This window comes from Thunnus albacares, chromosome 19, assembly GCF_914725855.1.
Source record: "Thunnus albacares chromosome 19, fThuAlb1.1, whole genome shotgun sequence".
In the NCBI taxonomy this organism is placed as follows: Eukaryota; Metazoa; Chordata; class Actinopteri; order Scombriformes; family Scombridae; genus Thunnus; species Thunnus albacares.
The window spans coordinates 11792977-11807932 of record NC_058124.1 but is presented as its reverse complement, the minus strand read 5'-3'; the positions used below and the strand labels follow the sequence as shown (position 1 = coordinate 11807932).

General features: G+C 36.8%; 1 long non-coding RNA gene across 1 annotated transcript; it reads right to left on the bottom strand.

Annotated features, from left to right (window-relative positions):
• Nucleotides 1-6904: 6904 nt before the first annotated feature.
• LOC122969779 lies at nt 6905-10487 on the bottom strand. Its single transcript, XR_006399083.1, has 2 exons — nt 9853-10487; nt 6905-7419 (listed from the first exon to the last, which is right to left on the bottom strand). It is a non-coding gene; the product is annotated as an uncharacterized LOC122969779 (long non-coding RNA).
• Between the last annotated feature and the right edge of the window lie 4469 nt (nt 10488-14956).

Below are 14956 nucleotides of genomic sequence, written 5' to 3'. Positions count from 1 at the left end.
AAAGGAGGGTTTGGTAATCATTGTATGAAACACACACACACACACACACACACACATACACACACACACACACACACACACACACACACACACACACACACACACACACACACACACACAGATTTTACGAGCTCACATTAACCTATGATATCATTACATTGTTTAAATACAAGACCTACTTCTAAACCTTCATTCAGAAATATTGTCTATTTAGAAAGACATTAGTAGGGCGAAATGTTAAATGTTATGCTAATATGACTTTTAAAACCATAAATCCAACTAAAGCATGTTTCAGAACTGAACTTCTGTTTAGCATAATTTCTGTGTTTTACACTTGACATTACAGTATCATCAAGATTCCCTCTTAAGTCAAAAACACTTCAGTCATAACAGCTAAGAGGAAACACATGATATTCTGGTAGGTTGGTTGGTTATGAACTGGTTGAGGTCAACTGCACAAGGCAACTGAGTCTGTAATCCTCAACTACTGAATGAGGCTATAAAATAATCTCATGTTATTATTGTTTGGCCCAGTTACACCTTTAGTGTGATATACAGCAGTTTAATGATAGATTGTACATTGTGAAACTATTGAAACTAATTGCAATAGCTCAAGTGGCATATGGGGTTAGCTTAATAGCTAGTGCAAATCACAGCGAATGACTCCAGCCTCAAGGGTGCCAACCTCTGTTAGAGTTGCCATAGGTGTCGGCAGAAAAGGTAAAAACCATTTACCCTCTGGTTATTATCTAAATATGTAATTATTAATATATATGTATTTATATATTAGTTAACTAGTCTTCTATGCCTTTTTAAGCCCCTAAAATCTGGTTTCCAATGCAATGTATTTCTCTATAACATTAAATATTCATGACCAATTAAGCAGCAATCAAAGTTAAACCTGCGGTAACTGTTTTTTTTTTTTTTGTTTGTTTGTTTGTTTTTTGGCTACATGGCACATATTAGCTCTGTCTTGCACTACACCATCTCCTGAAGGAAATATTTAGCTGATAAGTGCTTCACTAGCTAGTCTCTAACTTTATCTGTCTGCTGTCTGCTGCTGGACTGGTAGTGTACCAGAGGAGGCTCGTCCATAGAGGCAGAGGAGGTTTCTCCTCCTCTATTTTTGGGAGGCAAGAGGGAGATGATCAAAATATCAAAAAGAGTAATTGGTTGAAATAAACCATTACCAAATCATTGCACAATAAGTGTACAGTGGGTTTTTAAACCTTTTTCACTGCAAACAGCTGTCTGATGTGACCGGAAACAAGAGTGGTGAGAATGAATCCAAAGTTTTGGCTGTTTTAATTCCATAAAATTGAGTTGAAGTGCTTCATAGAGCGGAGTGGAGCAGAGCAGGATGACACATAATTATCACAAGTGAAGCCTTTCACCTACACATACATTTTTGATTCATTGATAATAGAAAAATATTGATTATTGCCAGTTTAACACTCAGAAACACAGCTAATAATCTTTAATTAGGGCTGTGTGGATCTGGTTTTATCAGATTTGATTGACAGTGCAAACAACCCACCAACTCTTAGCACATTTGACTTCAGATGTTGCTAAATCCTGATTGGTGCACACAAGTACGTGATTTCAAACCAGTGAAAAATCAAGGACAGGAACCGAAATGCAGAAACCTCTATTGTGAAATAATCAAAGTTGTTCTTTAGCAGAAGACTGTGTGCTCATGTAAGGCCCTTAATACGTCTATTTAGAAAGACATTAGTAGGGCGAAAGCTTCAAATGTTATGCTAATATGACTTTTAAAACCATAAAACCAACTAAAGCACATTTAAGAACTGAACTTCTGTTTAGCATAGTTTCTGTGTTTTACACTTGACATTACAGTATCATCAAGATTCCCTCTTAAGTCAAAAACACTTCGGTCATAACAGCTACAAGGAAACACGTGATATTCTGGTAGGTTGGTTGGTTATGAACTGGTTGAGGTCAACTGCACAAGGCAACTGAGTCTGTAATCCTCAACTACTGAATGAGGCTATAAAATAATCTCATGTTATTATTGTTTGGCCCAGTTACACCTTTAGTGTGATATACAGCAGTTTAATGATAGATTGTACATTGTGAAACTATTGAAACTAATTGCAATAGCTCAAGTGGCATATGGGGTTAGCTTAATAGCTAGTGCAAATCACAGCGAATGACTCCAGCCTCAAGGGTGCCAACCTCTGTTAGAGTTGCCATAGGTGTCGGCAGAAAAGGTAAAAACCATTTACCCTCTGGTTATTATCTAAATATGTAATTATTAATATATATGTATTTATATATTAGTTAACTAGTCTTCTATGCCTTTTTAAGCCCCTAAAATCTGATTTCTAATGCTATGTATTTCTCTATAACATTAAATATTCATGACCAATTAAGCAGCAATCAAAGTTAAACCTGCGGTAACTGTTTTTTTTTTTTTTTGGTTTGTTTGTTTTTTGGCTACATGGCACATATTAGCTCTGTCTTGCACTACACCATCTCCTGAAGGAAATATTTAGCTGATAAGTGCTTCACTAGCTAGTCTCTAACTTTATCTGTCTGCTGCTGGACAGGTAGTGTACCAGAGGAGGCTCGTCCATAGAGACAGAGGAGGTTTCTCCTCCTCTATTTCTGGGAGGCAAGAGGGAGATGATCAAAATATCAAAAAGAGTAATTGGTTGAAATAAACCATTACCAAATCATTACACAATAAGTGTACAGTGGGTTTTTAAACCTTTTTCACTGCAAACAACTGTCTGATGTGACCGGAAACAGGAGTGGTGAGAATGAATCCAAAGTTTTGGCTGTTTTAATTCCATAAAATTGAGTTGAAGTGCTTCATAGAGCGGAGTGGAGCAGAGCAGGATGACACATAATTATCACAAGTGAAGCCTTTCACCTACACATACATTTTTGATTCATTGATAATAGAAAAATATTGATTATTGCCAGTTTAACACTCAGAAACACAGCTAATAATCTTTAATTAGGGCTGTGTGGATCTGGTTTTATCAGATTTGATTGACAGTGCAAACAACCCACCAACTCTTAGCACATTTGACTTCAGATGTTGCTAAATCCTGATTGGTGCACACAAGTACGTGATTTCAAACCAGTGAAAAATCAAGGACAGGAACCGAAATGCAGAAACCTCTATTGTGAAATAATCAAAGTTGTTCTTTAGCAGAAGACTGTGTGCTCATGTAAGGCCCTTAATACGTCTATTTAGAAAGACATTAGTAGGGCGAAAGCTTCAAATGTTATGCTAATATGACTTTTAAAACCATAAAACCAACTAAAGCACATTTAAGAACTGAACTTCTGTTTAGCATAGTTTCTGTGTTTTACACTTGACATTACAGTATCATCAAGATTCCCTCTTAAGTCAAAAACACTTCAGTCATAACAGCTACAAGGAAACACGTGATATTCTGGTAGGTTGGTTGGTTATGAACTGGTTGAGGTCAACTGCACAAGGCAACTGAGTCTGTAACCCTAAACTACTGAATGAGGCTATAAAATAATCTCATGTTATTATTGTTTGGCCCAGTTACACCTTTAGTGTGATATACAGCAGTTTAATGATAGATTGTACATTGTGAAACTATTGAAACTAATTGCAATAGCTCAAGTGGCATATGGGGTTAGCTTAATAGCTATTGCAAATCACAGCGAATGACTCCAGCCTCAAGGGCGCCATCCTTTGTTAGAGCTGCCATAGGTGTCGGCAGAAAAGGTAAAAACAACCTGATCATTACCCTCTGGTTATTATCTAAATATGTAATTATTAATATATATGTATTTATATATTAGTTAACTAGTCTTCTATGCCTTTTTAAGCCCCTAAAATCTGGTTTCCAATGCAATGTATTTCTATATAACATTAAATATTCATGACCAATTAAGCAGCAATCAAAGTTAAACCTGCGGTAACTGTTTTTTTTTTTGTTTGTTTGTTTGTTTGTTTTTTGGCTACATGGCGCATATTAGCTCTGTCTTGCACTACACCATCTCCTGAAGGAAATATTTAGCTGATAAGTGCTTCACTAGCTAGTCTCTAACTTTATCTGTCTGCTGTCTGCTGCTGGACAGGTAGTGTACCAGAGGAGGCTCGTCCATAGAGACAGAGGAGGTTGCTCCTCCTCTATTTCTGGGAGGCAAGAGGGAGATGATCAAAATATCAAAAAGAGTAATTGGTTGAAATAAACCATTACCAAATCATTGCACAATAAGTGTACAGTGGGTTTTTAAACCTTTTTCACTGCAAACAGCTGTCTGATGCGACCGGAAACAAGATTGGTGAGAATGAATCCAAAGTTTTGGCTGTTTTAATTCCATAAAATTGAGTTGAAGTGCTTCATAGAGCGGAGTGGAGCAGAGCAGGGTGACACATAATTCTCACAAGTGAAGCCTTTCACCTACACATACATTTTTGATTCATTGATAACAGAAAAATATTGATTATTGCCAGTTTAACACTCAGAAACACAGCTAATAATCTTTAATTAGGGCTGTGTGGATCTGGTTTTATCAGATTTGATTGACAGTGCAAACAACCCACCAACTCTTAGCACATTTGACTTCAGATGTTGCTAAATCCTGATTGGTGCACACAAGTACGTGATTTCAAACCAGTGAAAAATCAAGGACAGGAACCGAAATGCAGAAATCTCTATTGTGAAATAATCAAAATTGTTCTTTAGCAGAAGACTGTGTGCTCATTTAAGGCCCTTAATACGTCTATTTAGAAAGACATTAGTAGGGCGAAAGTTTCAAATGTTATGCTAATATGACTTTTAAAACCATAAAACCAACTAAAGCACATTTAAGAACTGAACTTCTGTTTAGCATAGTTTCTGTGTTTTACACTTGACATTACAGTATCATCAAGATTCCCTCTTAAGTCAAAAACACTTCAGTCATAACAGCTACAAGGAAACACGTGATATTCTGGTAGGTTGGTTGGTTATGAACTGGTTGAGGTCAACTGCACAAGGAAACTGGGTCTGTAATCCTCAACTACTGAATGAGGCTATAAAATAATCTCATGTTATTATTGTTTGGCCCAGTTATACCTTTAGTGTGATATACAGCAGTTTAATGATAGATTGTACATTGTGAAACTATTGAAACTAATTTCAATAGCTCAAGTGGCATATGGGGTTAGCTTAATAGCTAGTGCAAATCACAGCGAATGACTCCAGCCTCAAGGGCGCCATCCTTTGTTAGAGCCGCCATAGGTGTCGGCAGAAAAGGTAAAAACAACCTGATCATTACCCTCTGGTTATTATCTAAATATGTAATTATTAATATATATGTATTTATATATTAGTTAACTAGTCTTCTATGCCTTTTTCAGCCCCTCAAAACCCAGTTTCTAATGCTATGTATTTCTATATAACATTAAATATTCATGACCAATAAAGCAACAATCAAAGTTAAACCTGAAATAACTGTTTTGGGTTTTTTTTTGGCCACATGGCACATATTAGCTCTGTCTTGCACTACACCATCTCCTGAAGGAAATATTTAGCTGATAAATGCTTCACTAGCTAGTCTCTAACTTTATCTGTCTGCTGCTGGACAGGTAGTGTACCAGAGGAGGCTCGTCCATAGAGACAGAGGAGGTTGCTCCTCCTCTATTTCTGGGAGGCAAGAGGGAGATGATCAAAATATCAAAAAGAGTAATTGGTTGAAATAAACCATTACCAAATCATTGCACAATAAGTGTACAGTGGGTTTTTAAACCTTTTTCACTGCAAACAGCTGTCTGATGCGACCGGAAACAAGATTGGTGAGAATGAATCCAAAGTTTTGGCTGTTTTAATTCCATAAAATTGAGTTGAAGTGCTTCATAGAGCGGAGTGGAGCAGAGCAGGGTGACACATAATTCTCACAAGTGAAGCCTTTCACCTACACATACATTTTTGATTCATTGATAACAGAAAAATATTGATTATTGCCAGTTTAACACTCAGAAACACAGCTAATAATCTTTAATTAGGGCTGTGTGGATCTGGTTTTATCAGATTTGATTGACAGTGCAAACAACCCACCAACTCTTAGCACATTTGACTTCAGATGTTGCTAAATCCTGATTGGTGCACACAAGTACGTGATTTCAAACCAGTGAAAAATCAAGGACAGGAACCGAAATGCAGAAATCTCTATTGTGAAATAATCAAAGTTGTTCTTTAGCAGAAGACTGTGTGTTCATGTAAGGCCCTTAATACATCTATTTAGAAAGACATTAGTAGGGCGAAAGTTTCAAATGTTATGCTAATATGATTTTTAAAACCATAAAACCAACTAAAGCACATTTAAGAACTGAACTTCTGATTAGCATAGTTTAAAATGTATCTGTTTTTACACTAGACATTAAAGTATCATCATGATTATAAGTTCCCTCCTAAGTCAAAAACACTTCAGTCATAAGAGCTACAAGGAAACACGTGATATTCTGGTAGGTTGGTTGGTTATGAACTGGTTGAGGTCAACTGCACAAGGCAACTGAGTCTGTAACCCTAAACTACTGAATGAGGCTATAAAATAATCTCATGTTATTATTGTTTGGCCCAGTTACACCTTTAGTGTGATATACAGCAGTTTAATGATAGATTGTACATTGTGAAACTATTGAAACTAATTGCAATAGCTCAAGTGGCATATGGGGTTAGCTTAATAGCTAGTGCAAATCACAGCGAATGACTCCAGCCTCAAGGGCGCTGCCATTAATCCCCGTTAGAGCCGCCATAGGTGTCTGCAAAAGTAAAAAAGAAACCTGACCATTATCCAGTGGTAATTGGGTCATATGGATATCTGCTTTGTTTGATTTCTATATATACATCCCCAAAATAATGGAAAAAAAAACAGCACACAGTAAAAGTTTGTACCCAAGTTAACACAATAAAGGCTAAAACAATACTTTATTAATGAATTCCCATTGATTATACATTTACACCGCTGTGTAACAATTCATCGGACTGAACAATTATCCCTTGTATAAATGTTGACTGTATAGCTCACATTTCTTATCACAAGTCCAACTTCAATATGAGGCTGGCGAGACATCAGGTCATCTGGTCTACATGCATCACACAGGCACTAGCATAACAGCCTCATCCAGCAACTAGAAATGCAAGATGTCAGGTATGAAGCAGAGAGAGGATCTCTGCCATTTAAGAGGAATGGGTGCTTCCCTCGTTTTCATTTCAAATCACAGAACCCCAGCATTACAAGTCTGTAGGTCTCCTTGTTCAAGTGTGATGACCAAAGCTGGATGGGAGAAGTTTTTGGTAGTCAAAGGCAAAAATAACACTACTTGTGAACTGTCATGAGAGAACCGTAAAGCAACGGTTGTTAGTCGAGCTCTGAGTCTGACTGAGATGCTGCCTTCTTTTTCCTCTTCTTCTTGGATTTGTCCTGTGTACATAAAACATTCATGTTAAGCACTGCAAGCTTTTCCAAATAAGGTGTTTTTTCACTTCAACAGTAATTCTACAGATGAATTCACAGTACTGGTTTGTTAGAAGGTGTAGCTGTACATATGAGGTTTTTTATATTAGACTAATCACCTCTATAGAAATACATTTTGAATTGAAATGAACGAACTGAAATTTTATTTATGCACAGTAAGTTGGACCGTCATTTAAGTAAAATGCATACTGTGATTTTCTCCTTTTCCTTGCTACTTCTCTTCTTCTTCTTGGCTTCAGTCTACGAGAGAGTTAAGTCAAAACTAAACCATGGAAAGAGGGAAGTCTTGAGCTACTCCCACTCCTAAAAACTAACTTCTTAAATAAAAGAAGAACAAAGAAGTAAAATAGGAACAAAGAAGTAAAAAAGAAACGAAGAGGGAGAAAGCAGATGATGGATTAATGATCAAGTCTATATATGGGAAGGACGTTCTATTGACTGATTTCTGCTTTCTACCTCTTCTCTCTCAGAGTCAGCAGATGACGGCTCTTTTAGTCCTGAGAAACACAAGATTTACAGCACATTTATGAATGCTTTACAACACCTGAACTTAAAACTGTTTGACTCAACTTGACCTGCATAAACACAGCACAGCTAACAGCTTACAGCAACTTTATATTTAACTGCATCTCATATTTGTGGGAATATTGACAAGGTCAGTCTAATTGATCACATGAAAAAGTTTCTGCTGATAACTTACTGAATGAGAGTAAATTTTCTTCTTCTTCTTGGAAAATAAAACAAGAACATTCAGATTGAATAATTTATGAGTAATTTTATGGCAATATTGTTTGATAACACATTTTTACTACCAGAGCCTGTTTCCAATAAAGTATACTGAAAAAGAGAACACATATCTTCTCCCTGATCATTTTATTAGCCTCAAGTGGCTCAGAGTAGAGGAGAGATCATATATCAAAATATGTATTGTTCACAGGATTGTCAATCATGTGGTACCACAATATCTCAGTAATTATTTTTCTCAGGTCAGCGATGTCCACAGTTATCCCACTAGAGGGAGCTCCACTGATTTTGTGCCATGCAGATTTAAAATCTGTGTGGGAAAGGACTTGTTTTTATATAAAGTAGCAGTTATGTGGAATGTGTTACCTGCAAGACTTAAGTCAATTAGTTCTATTGGAAACTTGAAGTCCTCCCTAAAGAGCTGGCTGAGTAGCAGCTGGTCCTACATATAACTATTTCATCTGTTTCAATAATTCAATCATTTTAATTAATTATTGAATTGGTAGGATACACTGTACTGAATACATATTGTACTGCTGCCTTCTCTCTACCGCCCCTCCACCTCCCACAAACATACACACATGAACACACGTGCACACTCACATGCATTAACTTATACTAATTGTGCTCATATACTCACTTAAACATTAACAGTCAAACACACAGCTACACTCAAAGGACCACAATGGAAATAAGCTCTTGAGCTTTATTGTGTTTAAGATATGATGCCTCCTGGCTGTGCATACATGATTCATTTATTTACATATGCTGTATATCCTTTATATTGTTAATAAATAATTTCAATCAATCAATCAATCAGCCACTTCAGCAGTAAGACAGTTCATTCTGGAATATACTGTTGTAGAAAACCACTGACAGTAAAAAAGACAGAAATGATCAGAGATGCCTACATCCACAACTGAAGACATATTGGCAGGTAGGCCGTGTGTTATCACAAGGTCTAAAGTGTGGCCTCTCTTATGAGTAGGCTGAGTAACATGTTGGATAAAAGTCACACAATTCAGCAAATTTAAAAGGTTCCAAGGTAAAAGAGTCTGATTGATTGTCCACATGGAAGTTAAAATGACGTAAAATAACAATTCATAATTGGTGTGGATTATTGAGAGCACTTCTGAAAAATCGAAAACAAAGGCAGAGTATCGTTTGGGTGGCCTGTGAACTATGATACACAGTACAGGACGGCTGTTAAAAATAATGGAGTGATATTCAAAAAATGTGTATTTATCAAATGTAATATCTTTAAAACCAAGCGACGCAGAGAGGATGGTTGCTCTACTCCCATCTTTTTTAACCTTTCCTGGAGGAGTATGAAAAATTGTAGTTTGGTGGTGAGGTTTCAATAAGAGCAGCTGGTCCATCCGTATTAAACATGCAATCAATATTATTATCTAAAATCAGGTGATTAATAATAAATATCCCGATCTAATATTCAAAAGTGCCATATTCAGGGTCACTGGCAAAGTTCTCTTAAGGGTTTGATTAGTAGATGGTGGTTTATGTGCGCATAGAGATTATTAAAATTCACACCATAAGTTTGTTTGGTGATATGTCTGGTCGTGATTATGACAGGAATTATTGAATGAGCGCTTGGGGTGGCACTATGCTTAGACTTACTGCAGGGGGAGCCAGTGGTGCTTTGATGACTTCTTTATTGTCTGCTTTTTCTTCACACTCTTCTTTTCATCCTGCACACACAAATAGAAATGCACTCAAATAATGTAATGCTCCATTATATGTAAAACAAATTAAGGAGTTTTTTTCAGGATTACAGATCAAAACCATTTTGAAATCCATCAGTTTGAGCTGCATAGAGTCCAATTATTTCTGACCAGTTGTTAATTGTCAACCAATTTACTCCAACTATCAACAACATCCCACTGATCTTTATTAAAACCCTGGAATCCATTTTTTAGACTTAACACAAAATGTTTTTTATGTTTAGTAATTTGGAAATAAACTGCTGGAGGAATCAGAACTCGAATGCTTGTAAATATTTGTACAATTTGAGTATTTGAGCCCATCTACTGTATTGCTTATTGTTTGCCAGATGCAGCTACACCTTCAACTAAATATAAAACAGTCTTGTAGTAAACTTAAAATATTATATATAGATGTGGCTGAAAATATTGGTACCCTTCCACCTTTAAAAAAAAAAAATCTCTGTATCAATTTGACAGAAGTATATGCTATCCATCATTCTTTATTTCACATTGAATATGACTGAAACTTTGCTTTTGATTTACAACATATTATTTACAATAATAAAACAAATGAAAATGGCCTGGCGAAAAATACTGGTACCCTTAACTTAATATTTGTAGCACAGCCTTTTGAGGCAATAACTGCAGTGAAGCACTTTCTGTAACTCTGAATTAAGTCTCTATACTTCTTCACTGGTAGTTTGGGTCACTCTCCTTCTGGTGAGAACTGGAGCAGTTCTCTCAGGTTTGATGGGTGCCGTCTCATAGCAGGCCACTTCAGAACAGTCCAACGTTGTCTTCTCATCCACTCTTGGGTGCTTTTTGATGTATGTTTGGGGTCATTATCCTGCTGGAAGACCCTTCTGTAAACATAGGGTTGATGCGGTTTACCAAAAAGCTCTAATTGTGTTTCATCTGTCCAAAGCACATTCTCCCAGAAGGACCTTGACTTGTCAATGTGCATTTTTGGCAAAGTCCAGCCTGGCTTTTTTTTGCGTCTGCCTCTTAGAAGCGGGGTCTTTCTGAGTCTTCTACCATGGAGCCCATTTTCATTCAGATAGTGACGGATGGTGCGACTTGAAACTATTGTACCTTGAACTTGAAGATCAGCTTAAATATAAAGTGTTCAAACAGAAAATGAAACAAGCATTCTTAGAGTCTACAACAGAAACGGTGATAGGAAGCCAGTCTGAGCCACTAAGAGCTGTAAAGTGACAGGAAGTTTGGTTCCGGTAGAGTGGCAAGGGCGTCTCATAATTTGGCTATCCATTTACACCCTCCAGCAACAACAAAAATCTGCTTCTATGCACTCCAGGCATCTACGTCCTATCGGACTCAAACTTAGCTTTATGACAATTACTCACGTTGTTCTCTCCTGACTAGATCCCTGCTTATGTTGTATCAGCTCTCAGATGTACATTGCTTTGGATAAAAGTGTCTGCTAAATGAAATTGTAAATTGTAAATAAACATAGACCTTATGGATGATAAATGGACCAATCAGTCTCTATCTTAAAAACAAATCTCAATTCTCACACCATCTATATGGTCCTTAATATAGATTTATAATATAACGAAATAACAAAAGTGATTTATGAAGAATTAAAAACAAACTTAAAAACAATTTAAGACAACAGTTTGACTTAAAGATGAATCAGTCAGATTAATCAGCATTTTGTGTTTTCTAATGACTGAAACTATCTGTCAGTTTTACTGCTGTGTTTACAACAGTTACTGAGGTCAACAACCTTTTAACATCTTCAGAAAACATCATGTTAATAGAGTTATTGTGTAGTGTTAGTACCTGTATTAAAAGATTTGTAAGTCCTTTCATAGCAGGTTTTAATCTTACAGACCTTACCAGTTTTTTCTGCCTCCTGCTTTGTATTTACTCATGTCTCTGACACCTGGGCTGCCTCTATGTGTTTCTCTTTCCTCCTTAAACTCTTTCTTTAAATCTTTAATCAGTTGCACCTTCTTCCTTCTTGAATCAGTTCTTTACTTTCTTCCTCATTTTTCTTTCGACACCATTAACGTTACATCCTGCGATTCTTCCTCACTTCTGTCTCTTCTCTCCTGAGTCCTTCACTCACTCTGTAAATGTAAAAGCCTTTCCTTTGAGAAAATCTGTCAGAAGCAGAAATTTAACTTGTATGTTGTTAATTAAAGTAATTGTCAAACTGAATTGACAAACGACACACTGTGGGAATGCATCTGCAGTCAAGTCATCCAAACTATCAGCTACATTAACATTACTGTAATGTAAAGCAGAAGCAGCAGATAAACTGGACATTTAAACAACTCTAATGTGAAGTTTAAAAACTTAAGCTTCACTGAAGAGCTTTTCTAGCTAATTATGTCCTTTGTCTGACATTATTACTTGACGCTGCCCATCAGAATTCAGGAGCCGGTGGTGGTTTGTTGGTCCATGTTAACAACAGCTGTCTCCGTGTCTCATACAAGGATAAAGTGTTCAAACAGAAAACAAAACCAGTGTTCCTAGAAGCTACAACAGAAACGGTGATAGGAAGCCAGTCGGAGCCACTAACAGCTGTAAAGTGATAGAAAGTTTGGTTCTGGTAGAGTGGCAGGGGCGTCCCATAATTTGGCTATCCATTTATACTCTCCCCCTTCAATCAATACATTCAAGGCCAAATAAATCTACTAAAGACCAATCAGCTGTGTGACCACTGAGTCTAAACTCCATCTATGATCTTCTCATTAGCACAGGTAGTCTTGCTTTTAATTTGACAAGTTTACATTATTAATTTCTAATTGACATTGTGGGTGTATGTGATGTGCTGTTGTGTGTAGCTTTGTATTTTATATTATGTATGGTGTGCTCTGTGTGTTTTTTGCTTTGTACTGTTTGTTGCTGTGCTGTTGTATGTTTTGATTGTGGGGGACATCAGATGCAAATTAGCCTCGAGTTAACTCCAGTGCAGTGCATCTTTAATGTTTAAAAACTGCTCATTGTCCCAATCAATAAATCAAAGACAATTAGACGTGCCCTACACAGCTGTGAGTGTAACTTGATTTGGAGTGACACTTGGTGGTGAAGTGGTAGTGGGTAGGTACTGGTTTGGGATTGGGCCAAAGTGTACCAGTGGGCATTACCCACCCTACACTACCTGTGATTGGCTCTGACCCTGATATTGTTAACCTAACCCAATCATCTCACTCCTCATGCCTAAACCTAACCAATCTAACCAACAAAGGTAACGAGTAATAGCCAATCAGAGGCAGAGTAGGGCATTTTTTTCCTTACAAAGTATGAGCACCTTGATGAAGACCACAGTTCACTGAAGGGTAGTAGGCTAACTAGAAGGTCAGCTATAATTCTACTTCACCACTAAATTATAATATCCAAATGTAATAACTATATCAAATGATTGGAAGGTCAGGTGAGTGGTCTATGGCCCAGTGACACATCAAGTTCAGGTGGCATGAGACAACAAAACAGATGGAGAAATTTTCAATCACATTTGCATATTTTTTTATTATTTTCATTATGCTTATGCTGGAATAAAGTTTAGCATGATTTGGCATGATTTTTTTGTTTTTTACAGGAAATCGCACTACACTGAAACTGAACTAGGACTCTGGAACTCTGTGTACTGTTTACATGTGTCTAATTTGAACCGCTCTTTCAAATTACTGTTTTGTTTACTGTTGTGGTAACTGATCCAGAACAGGTACATAAGGCATTTCATTGCACATTGTACTGTGTATGATTATGTATGTGACAAATAAAATATGAATTTGAAAATGAAATGCACAATGGATAAGGGAAACAATCATTTGAGGTTGTAAACAGATTATTTACTCATTAGACTGTATTGTAGGTCTGTGAATAATCAAAAAATCTGATCAGTTTGTGTTCATTTTCTCTACTGAAGCTGTAATGCATAGTTAGTAAGCGCTCACAGTGCAGAAACATTAGCAACACATCCTCAGTCTGTTTTTATGTCTTCTTGTGTTCCTGAGGGGATCTGAAAGTACTTCAGATTTTCTGCATGTCAAGGAGGAGTGGCCAAAGATATATTCATAATCACAGCAGGGCCGACCATCTGCACATCACTGGTCCTGAAATCAGAATCAATGTTAGAACAACATACTGCCTCCTAAATTACTGCAGTAAAGGTGAAGATTCATAAGCATGTAAATTTATAGTCAGTGCAATGAGATTCAAACAGTTGTCTGATGCAACCAGCAACAAGAGTGATGAGAATGAATCAGAGGCTGTGGCTGTTTTTATTCCATAAAATTGAGTTGAAGCGCTTCATAGAGCTCAGGGGAGCAGAGTAGGATAACACACACATAATTCTCACAAGTGAAACCCTTCACATACACATACATTTTTGATTGATTGATAATAGAAAAATCTTGATTATTGCAGGTTTAACACTCAAAAACTCAGCTAATAATCTTAATTAGGATTGTGTGGATCAGGTTCTATCAGATTTGATTGATAGTGCAAACAACCAACAAACTCTTAGCACATTTGACTTCAGATGTTGCCAAATCCTGATTGAGAAAAGACGTAAATCTTTTCTCCATCAGGGAAAAGATCCATTCAGATAAAGTTAAAGTCAGGGCCTTTAACTTTTTCTGAGTGGATCTTCGTTCAGATAAAATAGTAACATACATACAGTGTGATATGTCCTACCTCCTGCAGGTTGTCTTTGTCCTCTGAGGTTGAAATGAGAGAGGCAGGGACTGAAGATAGAGCTTGTATAGGGGAGAAAGGATATCTCAGGCCTCGCCTCACACACCTCCCGTCATGGGCACAGAATGCGTCATTTGGACAACAGTTGCTGACATTAGCACAACACGTGGCCTACAAGGCAGACATTTTATACAATAATCAATTCAAAAGAGCATTAAGACTCCTCAAGATGACAACACTGAATTGTGAATTTGATTGCAATTGAAACATTTGAGTTACGAGCTTTGAATTGATGCCATGAAAATAGAGAATAAAGAATATTACATTACTGTAATGTGTCTTATTGCACA